We start from the raw sequence: 13,313 nt of genomic DNA, 5'->3' as shown, positions 1-13,313 counted from the left end.
CATCAACAGATTAACAGCATCCACAGATTCTTTGTGCTTTGAACAACATCTACAGATTCTTTGTGCTCTGATCAGCATCCACAGATTTTTTATGCTTTGATCAGCAACTGCAGATTCTATGTGCTTTGATCAGCATCCACAGATTCTTTGTGCTTTGATCAGCAACAGCAGATTCTTTGTGATTTGATCAGCATCCACAGATTCTTTGTGCTTTGATCAGCAACTGCAGATTCTTTGTGCTTTGATCAGCATCCACAGATTTTTTTATGCTTTGATCAGCAACTGCAGATTCTTTGTGCTTGGGTCAGCATCCACAGATTTTTTTGTGCTTTGATCAGCAACAGCAGATTCTTTGTGATTTGATCAGCGACCACAGAGTCTTTGTGCTTTGATCAGCAACAGCAGATTCTTTGTGCTTTGATCAGCATCCACAGCTCCTTTGTGCTTTGATCATCAACAGCAGATTCTTTGTGCTTTGATCAGCATCCACAGCTTCTTTGTGCTTTGATCAGCATCCACAGATTCTTTGTGCTATGATCAGCAACCGCAGATTATATATGCTTTGATCCGCGTCCACTGATTCTTGTGCTTTGATCAGCATCCACTGATATGTTTGTGCTTTGATCAGCATCCACAGATTCTTTGTGCTTTGAGTTCAGTGGATCCCCCACAGCAGATTCTTTGTGCTTTGATCAGCACAGCCGACTTCTTTTTGTGGCTTTGATCAGCATCCACAGCTTCTTTGTGCTTTTGATCAGCAACAGCAAGATTGTCTTTTGTGCTTTGATTCTTTGCACAATCCACAGCTTCTTTGTGCTTTGTTTTATCAGCATTCCACAGATTCTTTTGTGCTTTGATCAGCATCCACAGATTCTTTGTGCTTTGATCAGCATCCACAGATTCTTTGTGCTTTGATCAGCATCCACAGATTCTTTGTGCTTTGATCAGCATCCACAGATTCTTTTTGGTTTGATCCAGCATCCACAGATTCTTCTTTGTGCTTATTAGATCCACGAACTGCTTTGATTCTTTAATGTGCTCTTCATAAGCAAGAACTGCATTATTCTTTGTGCTTTGATCAGCAACCACAGATTCTTTGTGCTTTGATCAGCAACCACCGATTCTTTGTTCTTTGATCAGCAACCACAGATTCTTTGTGCTTTGCTCAGCATCCACAGATTCTTTGTTCTTTGATCACCAACCGCAGATTCTTTGTTCTTTGATCAGCAACCGCAGATTCTTTGTGCTTTGATCAGCAACAGCAGATTCTTTGTGCTTTGATCAGCATCCATAGATTCTTTGTGCTTTGATGAGCAACTGCAGATTCTTTGAACTTTGATCAGCAACCGCAGATTCTTTGTGCTTTGATCAGCATCCACAGATTCTTTGTGCTTTGATCATTGTCCGCAGAATCTTTGTGCTTTGATCAGCGTCCGCAGATTCTTTGTGCTTTGATCAACATCCACAGATTATCAGCAGCTACAGATTCTTTGTGCTTTGATGGACATACACAGATTCTTTGTGCTTTGATCAGCGTTCGCAGAATCGTTATGCTTTGATCAACATCCACAGATTATCAGCAGCTACAGATTCTTTGTGCGTTGAGCAACATCCACAGATTCTTAGTGCTTTATCAGCATCTACAGATTCTTTGTGCTCTGATCAGCATCCAAAGATTCTTTGTGCTTTGATCAGCAACTGCAGATTCTATATGCTTTGATCAGCAACTGCAGATTCTTTGTGCTTTGATCAGCAACCACAAATTCTTTGTTCTTTGATCAGCAACCACAGATTCTTTGTGCTTTGATCAGCAATCGCAGATTCTTTGTGCTGTGATCAGCATCCACAGATTCTTTGTGCTTTGATCAGCAACTGCAGATTCTTTGTGCTTTGATCAGCAAATGCAGATTCTTTGTGCTTTGATCAGCGTCTGCAGATTCTTTGTGCTTTGAAAAGTATCCACAAATTCTTTGTGCTTTGATGAGCAACTGTAGATTCTTTGTGCTTTAATCAGCATCCACAGATTCTTTGTGCTTTGATCAGCAACCGCTGATTCTTTGTGCTTTGATCAGCAAATGCAGATTCTTTGTGCTTTGATCAGCGTCCGCAGATTCTTTGTGCTTTGAAAAGTATCCACAAATTCTTTGTGTTTTGATGAGCAACTGCAGATTCTTTGTGCTTTGATCGACATCCACAGATTGTTTGTGCTTTGATTAGCACCCACAGATTCTTTGTGCTTTGATCAACATCCATAGATTATCAGCAGCTACAGATTCTTTGTGCTTTGATCAGCATCCATAGATTATCAGCAGCTACAGATTCTTTGTGCTTTGATCAACATCCATAGATTATCAGCAGCTCCAGATTCTTTGTGCTTTGATCAGCGTCCACAGATTTTTTGTGCTTTGATCAACATCCACAGATTTTCAGCAGCTACAGATTCTTTGTGCTTTGATCGATATCCACAGATTGTTTGTGCTTTGATCAGCGTCCGCAGATTGTTTGTGCTTTGATCAACATCCACAGATTATCAGCAGCTACAAATTCTTTTTGCTTCGATCGACATCCACAGATTCTTTGTGCTTTGATCAGCGTCCGCAGAATCTGGAGATTCTTTGTGCTTTGACCAGCATCCACAGATTCTTCAGATCCTCTGGGCTCTCCCACCAGACACAGATTCTTGCGGCTTCCTCGGCATCCACAGATTCTCGAGGCTTCACTTCCTGTCCGCTGGATCTAATCTCTCTCAGATACACGGACGCAAAGAGCAATAGAAAACGAATGGTCTACAATTCTCCCTCCTCCGGCTATCGCTTGCTCAGAGGTTCGGTTCCTATCGCTTGGGAGAATGCTAATGGAAAGCGCTCTGCCATTGAGTTCGACTTCCGTGTCAGGATGATTATTTAATGAAATACCTCCTGCAGTACTAAAGCCTCGAGTTTCGACAGAACGAAACTTTTCGAGACAGACAGACAGACAGACAGACAGACAGACAGACAGACAGACAGACAGACAGACAGACAGACAGACAGACAGAGAATTTGAACCTGTTATCTTCTTAGTGTTTTACTTATATCCACATGTTGCATCATTATTTTCATTGCTGGCTCCTTCTCAGCGAAAATGAGTCAAACTCAAGTCTGTTTACCTACAGTTCTAGAATGTGCTATCTTGAACTTAGCTAACATAATTACATATCAACTTCCTTGTCTCTTTTGCAACTTCAAAAGTCATATTGAAGTAAGGATAATGAATTAGTGGAGTTGTTGATATATAAGACTGACGAATCTTTATTTAGTAAAGAAAATAGGCAGTTCCATAAGATATGCAACGTTTCAAACTTGAAGCAATACTATTTTTGCATCGTGAGTGCAAGTTTCAGTTTCCTCGATGTATACTGCTTTATCATTATGCATTTGATATGTAGTGATTCTGATGCAATAACCTCTTGTTTACCTCACTTTCATAGGTCATGAATGTTACACAATTTTATTTTTACTAAGATTGCTGTAAAATATACAAAGTAAAACATATAGGTGATTGTGATGTAATAACCGTTTGTCAACCTCACTTTCATGGGTCATGAATATTACACAATTTCAGTTTTACTAAGATTGCTGTGAAATATACAAATTAAAACATAAAGGTGATTGTGATGCTATAACCTTTTGTTAACCTCACTTTCATAGACCATGAAAGTTACAAAAATAATTTTTCTAAGATTCATATAAAATACAAAGTAAAGTAGTTAACGAGAAACCTAAAATGAAAGAAAAAGAAACGCCACAGAAGTATATCTAGTGTGTAAAATTGAGCAAACAATCATTTACATTTTTTTTATCCTCCATCTTATTCAGTGACTTAGTGAGTCTCTAGAGCACGAGGAGATACAGACAGGCGGCATTCAAAGCAATTAAATTTGCAATTGGCGTTTCCGGATATTTGCTTCCTGTTGGAAATAGGATCCCTGCCCGGCTGGACAATAGCGCCCAACTTTTGTGGGAAAAAACTCAAGTTCGGCTGCAACGTCCAATCATGCATCGATTCCTCTGCAACAGTGACCACCTCTCTCTCTCTCTCTCTCTCTCTCTCTCTCTCTCTCTCTCTCTCTCTCTCTCACACACACAAACACATACACACACGCACAGTTATCTATAAAAAGATTCTCTGAATTACTTATTGCAAGGCAAAGATTTCTAAGGGTCTTGTGAGCTAACCATTTATGAAGGCATTAGTCTCTCTCTCTCTCTCTCTCTCTCTCTCTCTCTCTCTCTCTCTCTCTCTCTCTCTCTCCGCCCCTGCTGGTGATATAATGTGTTATCAAACACATACACAAATATGACGGGCTGCTCTGTGAACAAGAGCCCTCGCTGGCATAAGGCCAGCTCTATCAAAAACAACAACGTATACAAATGGTCACACACGCATGTGCACAATGTGTATATGTATGTATATAGTATACATGTATCTGTATATTTATATATGTGCGTATTTATATATGTGTGCGTGTGTGTTTGTGCGTTCGAACCAAGGAAAAGTTCTATGATGTCCAAGTAAATACTGTCCCTAAACTTCAAGGTTTATGTTCATGATTACAACAGAGCATTGACGCATGATGAAGCTCGACAAAACCATGAAAGTTCCGTGACTTCTAAGATCTTTCATTAGGTAACTGAAATATTCTTACAAGGGGCTGACACATCCACCACAATATGTATTAATAAGTAATAATCTGCTTCCCTTGATAACAATAAACACCACCGGTTTCATCACTCATTCTGCACTTGCCTTAATCACAACTTTAAGACAGTCTCTCAGGTTCGTTGTAACCACCTTACTGGAGTCTGTCACATGGAATTCCATCAGCTGATGTTTATTTGGTTCATGGTCCATTATAATTATCAGTTAGGCACAGCCACCTGGTGAGTCAAATAGAGACACACACACACATATATATAGCTATATAAATATAATATATATATATATATATATATATATATATATATATATAATATTTGTAACTTCCTGAATCATTACCTACCTAAGAGAGAGAAGACAATAGTCTGTGAAAAGCAGTACAAAGGCCTTTGTATATTTTGACGTTTTTGTGGGCTCCTCACATTAAATGGAATTCTGTTGTAAACACAGAACATTTTTACGTCATATATGTGTGTATATATATATATATATATATATATATATATATATATATATATATATATATATATATATATATATGTATATATATATATATATATATATATAGTATATATACATACATATAGACATAAAAATATATATATAGTGTGTGTGTGCGTGTGTGTTTGTGTATATCTGCATCGCTGTAGATATCTATTTCAACGAAAGACTGGCAAGCAAATCCTTTGGAGATGCAACTCTTCTATCTCCGAGGTCAAATGTACCTAGAAGAATCCTCCTCCTTTGTGCAAAAGACAAAAGCCTCAGGCACCAGACATTGCTTAAGATAAGGTTTAGACGCCCCCGCCCCGGAATGTGGGCGTCATTTAGACCCTCGCTCGCTTGCTCTCTTTTTGAAGGGGGGGGTTGGGTTGGTTTGTCGTAAGGAGAAGGTTCACTTCAGCCTGCCAATCTCTCCCGAGAACCAAAGGCCCCACGGACGCTGAATTCTCGCCCGTTCACCTATCGTATCTGCTACGGCCTGGAGTTATAGGAGGCAGAAGGTGCCCAAAATTAATTTTCATTTGGTTCTGTAGTGGAAAGTCTTACAATTCCATGTTTTGCGCTTCATTTCTTATCGTATGGAAAAAAAACTCTCTCTCTCTCTCTCTCTCTCTCTCTCTCAAGAACGCAAGCAATCAAAAGAGAAATGTGGCTTCAAGTGAAATCTTTGAAAACTTTTTACGGTCATTATAATAATACGAGCGACTGACTTTGAATGCTTTGTGATAAATGCATACTTGAGCTTTTTCTCTCCCACACTTGCGATTTCCACGTGAAAGGCTTTTTTATTCGCCAGTTAGGGAAGAGATCATCTATTGCATACCTTTTTTATATACGTCTGAATCCAGAAGCGCGTTATTTACTGTGTCCTACTCATTATTCAGTGTCTAGAATAGACGCGGTTATGCGGCTCGAGTTTCTTTCATCTGTATTTCAAGTTACCTTTCATTCATATTCGTGGAAAGGGCGGGGTATATAAAATTATTGAAAGAATTTAATTGTGTGTATATATATATATATATATATATATATATATATATATATATATATATATATGTATATAAATTCCAAATGAGTGGTAATATGTTTCTTTTGTTTTTATTCAGAATAGAAATGGAATCACTTATATATATATATATATATATATATATATATATATATATATTCAATACATACATATATATGTACATATATAGCATATATGCATATATATATATATATATATAGATATATATATATATATAATATATATATATATCTATAATTCAAAATCAAAATTCATTAATGGGGATATATCTTTTTTTCACATATTGAAGTATAGCGCCGTATTCAATAAAACGCCGACAATGTAGAACAGTTGCTCATGCTTTGTGTTGTATATGTATATATAATATATATTATATAATGTATGTATGTGATATATATATTAATAGGTATGGTGTGTGTATATATATATATATATCTATATATATATTATATATATATATGTATATATATATGTATATATATATATATAGATATATATGTATGTATATATATAATATATATGTATCATATATATATATATATATATATATATATTAGTATATGACAGTATGAAAGCCAAAGCACCAGGTCAGTATCCCACCTGATTTCACAGGAAGCAGAGGGAGAGCGATCACAGTCGGTAGCGCTATCCTACGCAACGTTCATAGCCAATCGTTTGAGCGCACCAGTAGCCACGCTGCTCCAATCTAGGTGTATTCAGTATACAGCGATTGCAGTGACAACAACATTTCGTATATGCGACAATACCTCTACTTTAGATTGAAAGCACGGAGCTGGGTACGAGCCTGGGAAGATGTTAACAAAGAGGGGAAATAAATGAAAAAGTTAAATGTGAATTAGAGGCTAGGGTTATTATCTGTTCCTTTATTATGTTTTAATTTGATTTTGAGAAGAGAAAATCTGGGAAATGTAAGATCTAAACTGAGAACAAGAAGGGCATACAACTGGGAGAAAGTGTGTTTTCTCACACATGAAAAAGATCTAACTATTTCCTTGTATATACCAAGAAAGACAATATGATCCTTGTGGCTCGAAAGCTGAGATGTTTTTACATTAGTGCACAGTTGCGTTTTTATGTAGAGACAACTGTATCTGACTAGAATACATAATGAACGGTGTTTCTACCTTCGTTTCTACAGCTTATCCTGGTCTGAGTTCCTGGCGACCACGTTTCACAGGTCGGCCCTCGTGGTCGGCCTTTGGTGGCGTCTGCCTCGGAGGAGGGCCCCAAGGGGGGTTGGGGTGGGGGGTGGTGGCCTACATGAGCTTACTTCCAAAATTGCCATAGATAGCATTACTAGATGTTATACTGAAAAAAAACTAAAAAAGTCAAAACTAGAACACCAATCGAAAATAACCGAGCGAGAGAGCCTTAGCCTAGGCTAAGTTTGATTTTCAATTGGTATGCAAATCAGGGCCAATCCATTTAACATAAAGTTTCACACTCGGGGTTATTGCGAATTTCTCCAGCACCCAGATCCAAGATGGCGTTTGGAAGCTTGATCCAAGATGGCGCTTGGAAGATGGATCCAAGATGGTGCTTGGAAGCCAGATCCAAGATGGTGCCTGGAAGCTGGATCCAAGATGGCGCTTGGAAGCTGGATCCAAGCTGGTGCTTGGAAGCCAGATCCAAGATGGTGCTTGGAAGCCAGATCCAAGATGGTGCCTGGAAGCTGGATCCAAGATGGCGTTTGGAAGCTTATCCTTTCGTGTCATACGTAACCACGAAAAAATGGGTTCAAAACGAGCTATTGCGGAAGACTGAAATTATCATTCTAAGAAAATAATCCTGAGAGTATCAGGGGATAGTGAATCTGATTGCCATGTAGGCCACACCGCTTCGTTAGCCAATTTTGCAGCGCGATGATATCAGGCAACTTAACGATACCCAAGGTGGGATAATGGAGCTTCTCTCTCTCTCTCTCTCTCTCTCTCTCTCTCTCTCTCTCTCGCAAACTGTTGGGAATATAGCATTCTGTTCTCCAACTGGAGGAAGAGTTACGATATACGTGCAGGCTCGCTATAGTCAAGCGCGTGTTTGTTGACTTCAGGCAGTTAATTAGACTCCTGGCTTTTAGTGACCTTTTTTTGTCGCAGCTGGAGGAGATTGAGAGAGAGAGAGAGAGAGAGAGAGAGAGAGAGAGAGAGAGAGAGAGAGAGAGAGAGAAAGAGAGAGGAGGAAAAACCACCAGACGATTTCATTGCTCCTTCAGAATATATGCCTTCAAAAGCGGAGAGCATCGGAAGAAGGTAATTCCGCGCAGAAGCTCCGTCATGTTTATTTACCAAAGTTGCGGGCAAGATACTATTCATTAAATACCTCCATCGCTCCTTGCGAGGTGTATTGCATCTTATTGCATCTTACGGCTGTATGCGTCGTGATATTGGCTCTCATGCATATTATTTGCATGCCAATCGCTCTTCTCCGCGGCGTCCAAATCACCATCAGATCTCGAGCGATATTTTCAGAGCCTTCATTTAAGATAGTGTCACGAAATGGACGGCTGCTGACAGTTCTATCGCTGAGGTAATGAATAGGCATTGTTTTCGCGATATTACTCGGTAGAAGCGTTTATGAGTTGACAGGAGGACCAATTTCATGCGCGTAGCGAGAACAAGGGCAACAGGAAATGCCGGTGACGGGTCAATATTATTACGATGGGAAGAGAATGCAGGTAAAGGTGAACAGGTGCCCCAATTCTCAACAGATGCAGTACTGAAGAGAATTTGGGAAGGGTCTGTTAATTTATGACTTTGGTGTATAGACAACACTCTCTCTCTCTCTCTCTCTCCTTAGCTTGTTCTAAGAATTCCTCTTGTACTTAGCCCCCTGCGCTCTCTATCTCTCTCTCTCTCTCTCTCTCTCCTCTCTCCTTGGCTTCTTAGAATTTTCGCTCTCTCTCTCTCTCTCTCTCTCTCCTTGGCTTGTTCTAAGACTTCTTGTACTTAGCCCCCCCTCTCTCTCTCTAAGAATTCTTGTACTTACTCCCCCCGCCCCCTTCTGCCTCTCTCTCAATTTTCTATTTTATTTACTTATTTATTTATTTTGTATTTATTTATTTTCTAAGTGGGCAGCTTATAATTCTAAGGGCAATTCACATGAAAGAAAGCAGTTACGTTAGTTGGACGAACACATCCCCTATAAAAAAAAAATTGAGAAATAATTAAGACTTATCCCCACTTGGTGAACATATACCCAGATAACACAGATAAGGTCAGTGGGATTCACTCAGTAAAATGAGAGAGAGAGAGAGAGAGAGAGAGAGAGAGAGAGAGAGAGAGAGAGAGGGTGATGCAGAGGGCGTGGTAATAAACCGTATGAGATATGGGCTCGAGGAAAAAACAACATTGTTAGCTGGAGATTTACTCTCTTGAGGCTTTTCCGTTCCTCCAGAGATAAGGTTCGAAGAAATGTTGATTAGAAGGAGAGAGAGAATAGTATTTTTCTTCACTGATTTTAAACTTCATGCTCAGAAAGCACGCACAAATGCACGTACGTACGTACGCGAATGCAGTATACTGATTTGCATACATGCTGCATATGCAGTTTGTATACATACATGAATATGCACGCATACACTTTTCTGTCTTCTTCATTTGTTCACATATACAATCATATCTTGTCATATATATATATATATATATATATATATATATATATATATGTATAACATACATACATACATACATATACATACATACATATGTAATTATGTTATTTTTTAATAATTTTGTATATATACCCCTTAAGTTTTTGAGGAGGGGTTAAGACACACACACACACACACACATATATATATATATACATATATATATATATATATATATATATATATATATATATATATATATATATATATATATATATATATATATATATCAAAGTTACGTCTTGATTTTTTAATGTTTCCAGTAAGTGGTAGAGGTCACGGAAATAAAAAACAAATAAATGCAGACTGTTGTGATGCTTTTTTATTGTAAGAGTTTTAATTATTTTTCCTGCAATATCTTTTAGTGTTCTTTTAATACATGTTTAGTAAGACCTACCTGTCAGGTACGATTAGATGTTGGTAAGTCTTATTAATTTTTATGTCTTTGGGTGTATATAACAAAAAACATTTCGTTGCATTAAACTAAATAAGCGTTGCAGAAGTATACTAGTGCAGTATTAAGCTATATTATTGTTATTATTATTGTCTTAGAACTGTAGCGTTTGAAGACATTTTTTGTACGTGAATACATTTGTTTTTGTGCTGATTTGCTATTTTCTATTAAATGATAAGTGTCTCAGTGGCCGTTTATTGTTTTTTGCTTGCTTGCAACCCCCACTTAAGGGAAACGGCTTACAAAAAAGCCTGAGCTGACGAGCTACTCAAATGAATTGCACGAATAAAGTAAACTAGAATGATGGAGCAACCAGACAGGCTTAATATTTTCATGATCAAATATTGTAACATAAGTGTATTTAGTTAGAAGAGAGCAAAAGCTGAATCATGAATTCCATCCCTTGGTGCGCACTGCATTTGACTAAGGAATGACATTTTAATTATCGGTGACTTGACTGCTTTCATTATTGGTTCAGGCTATATGAGCAACATCATTACCGGGAACCGAGGAATAGACTGCTTGCTAAATGCAACAGCTTTGAAAATTATGAGAGAGAGAGAGAGAGAGAGAGAGAGAGAGAGAGAGAGAGAGAGAGAGAGAAATAAGATTCCATGGTCGTCTCGTCAAGTCTTACAGTTTTACTCTTGGTATTAAAAGTGCAAAGCCTAATCAAATCAGATTTATTAAACAGGCTTGATTAATTGATTACTTCATCAATTAATTAAGGGAGGTGTGAAAAATACACGCAAGCTCTTGGTTCAACTCCTTTCATTCTTTCCTCCAGTTGTACGACAACGTGAAATATCGCATGCTTTAGCGATAGATCGTCAGTATGTATGTATGTATAAAAATGTGTGTGAGTATACGTGAAATGAATAGTTCTATGTACATTCCCCTTCCCAGTCCAGCAGCCTTTTGTTCGTGATATCTTGCATTTTCTAGAGAAGCCTCTTGTCCTCCATAAAGCGGATAGCATCAGAGAGATCAAAATCCTAGACTCTTGAGAGAGAGAGAGAGAGAGAGAGAGAGAGAGAGAGAGAAATATCCTGTCATTCTCAGCCCCCACTTAGAATCTCTGGCGACCTCTCTCGTAAGCTCTTGCATTAAATGGCATTGTAGTATATACCTGCGTCAGGTGTGAATCGGAGAAGCGTAAGCTTTTGTAAGCTGCTGCAGTAGCTACTGCTATCCTTTTGGGGACAAGCGAGTTCCCTTTTCCTCATTTTTTGTCAGATTTTGCTTGTCCTGCGGAAGGTTTTGAAGTTGGAGTTGAATGGAGTAATGGGCTGTCGGTACGAGGGCGTTTTATGGCCTTTCTTTCTCGCTTCTGGTGTTTGTGTGAATACTCTCCAAGTTGGAGGTCAAATACGAAGGAGAGGAATCAGTAACTCGTCGGCAAGTTAGTCCTATATTTCTGGAAATAAAATGATTGCGAAACTGAATTGAAAAGAAAATTTATTTCGTGAAAAGATGCGTTCTTGATGTCTATAATATATAATTATTAATAGTCATAAAGTTAGTTTATGTAAGTATATGTACATATGTGTATAAAGACTGTTATGTCTAAAATAACTGATAGCCATACAGTTAGTTTGTGTAAGTGTATATACATTTGTGTGTATATATATATATATATATATATATATATATATATATATATATAGATATACTGTATATATATATATATATATATATATAGTATATATATATATTATATATAGATCATATATATATATATATATATATATATATATATATACTGTATGTTTATAAATATAAATATATAGCTAATATGCACTCATATTTTTCAAATGTTCATTATACTCGACCTTTAATTTTTTTGTGGACCACTTCGTAATTATCAGCTTAATATTATACTATAATTGAATATTTCTGACCAAAAACCAAGAGATGGGACTTTGAAACCCAATCTTTTTTGAACGTCCATTATCTGCTGCTCCAAGTCAACCCCTTCACTTCTTCATGGCCTTAGAATGCTTCTACTTTAAGAAAAAAAAATTTAAAATCTGTTCTTTGGGAAAAAAAAACACCTTATTTTTCCGTCATGCTCAAAACTCTTACAATCTAGAAAACTGAAACTGTTCTGTGATTGGTCTTCGAATTTGCTGAAAATGCATCAAATAACAGCTCCGTTTTTTCCATTTGCCTCAGTGTTTGAAGGGTTAATCGTCCACTAATTTCATGGGAGTGACACGAGACATTACTGGGAGACTTTTGAAATTTCTGAAAATATCCCATTGAAGCTTAAATCTCGTTATGATCCAACATCTTGTTTTGGTACAGATTATACGATTTTTCTTTTATCTGGTCTGTGTCAATGCATTGAAAATATCGATATCGTAAACATTTCCCATTAAATTTAAATCTCGATATGATCCAGCACCATGTTTCTGTATAAATTATATGATTTTTTGTATATTTTGGTCTGGACTTCGAATTGTTAACCAGCTTAGCGATTTGCTCGGGTGGTAGGGCAGTACAAATATATTTTATCATGTTTTCAAGACACAGAGAGCGGGAGAAAGTAGTATTGAATTTGTTACCCAATCAGAGACCTGGAATGAGATCTTTTCCACCTCTCCAGTTCTAGACTCTGCCATATGTGTTGCAGATATAATAAAATACTTCATATATATATATATATATATATATATATATATATAGATATATATTACTTTTGCTGTGAAAATATATACAAATGCAATATATATCTTTATATCATATGTATGTATATATATATATATATATATATATATATTTATTATATATATATATATATATATATATAATATATTATATAAATAAAGATAAATGCCACGAAGGAAAAATAAACGACGGAGTCTGCAAGATCTTTCGACTTAAAAGTCCTTTACTGAAGCAGATACTGACAAAAATACGAGAAAAGACAATACAAGAAGGTTCGTATAACTGACAGA

The sequence above is a fragment of the Macrobrachium nipponense genome, chromosome 22 (genome assembly GCF_015104395.2).
Source record: "Macrobrachium nipponense isolate FS-2020 chromosome 22, ASM1510439v2, whole genome shotgun sequence".
NCBI classification, from domain to species: Eukaryota; Metazoa; Arthropoda; class Malacostraca; order Decapoda; family Palaemonidae; genus Macrobrachium; species Macrobrachium nipponense.
Note: the sequence above shows the minus strand (reverse complement) of the source record.